This window comes from Octopus bimaculoides, chromosome 12, assembly GCF_001194135.2.
Source record: "Octopus bimaculoides isolate UCB-OBI-ISO-001 chromosome 12, ASM119413v2, whole genome shotgun sequence".
Classification (NCBI taxonomy): Eukaryota; Metazoa; Mollusca; class Cephalopoda; order Octopoda; family Octopodidae; genus Octopus; species Octopus bimaculoides.
Window position 1 is genome coordinate 31723022 of NC_068992.1, and position 879 is coordinate 31723900.

Here is an 879-nt window from a genome sequence, read left to right on the forward strand (position 1 = left end):
GTCAGACTTATTCTTCATCTTCTTTCTGCTGACCATAGCTTTCTCTGTCAGACTTATTCTTCATCTTCTTTCTGCTGACCATAGCTTTCTCTGTCAGACTTATTCTTCAACTTCTTTCTGCTGACCATAGCTTTCTCTGTCAGACTTATTCTTCAACTTCTTTCTGCTGACCATAGCTTTCTCTGTCACACTTATTCTTCAACTTCATTCTGCTGACCATAGCTTTCTCTGTCAGACTTATTCTTCATCTTCTTTCTGCTGACCATAGCTTTCTCTGTCAGACTTATTCTTCATCTTCTTTCTGCTGACCATAGCTTTCTCTGTCAGACTTATTCTTCCTGTTCTTTCTGCTGACCATAGCTTTCTCTGTCAGACTTATTCTTCATCTTCTTTCTGCTGACCATAGCTTTCTCTGTCAGACTTCTTCTTCATCTTCTTTCTGCTGACCATAGCTTTCTCTGTCAGACTTATTCTTCATCTTCACTTAATCTCCTCGACTGGCCCCATCTCCACGGGCAAACTGCTATCTCCCAACTGCTCCGGCTGGCTGCTACAGTTCGACTGCCTCTGCCGGCTACCAGAACTCCACTGCCCAAAATTCTCTGCTAACTGCTTTTGCCGCCAATTTCTGTTCTCTTATTCATCCCAAATACCATAGCTCATTGTGCTCCTTTACCCCCTGCCAAGATGGGTCGGTCAGTACACGATTCCTATGCTGCCTTTTTTGAACTTTCGCTGACCGGAAAGGGGCAGCTACGCTAAAAATAGATGTGGTTGCCGACGAGACAAAGGAAATACCATTCTCCCCAACTGACTAGAGTACGAGTTCAAAACCCAGCCCGGGAGATAGGGATATAATGCTAACTGTATATTCGGTGG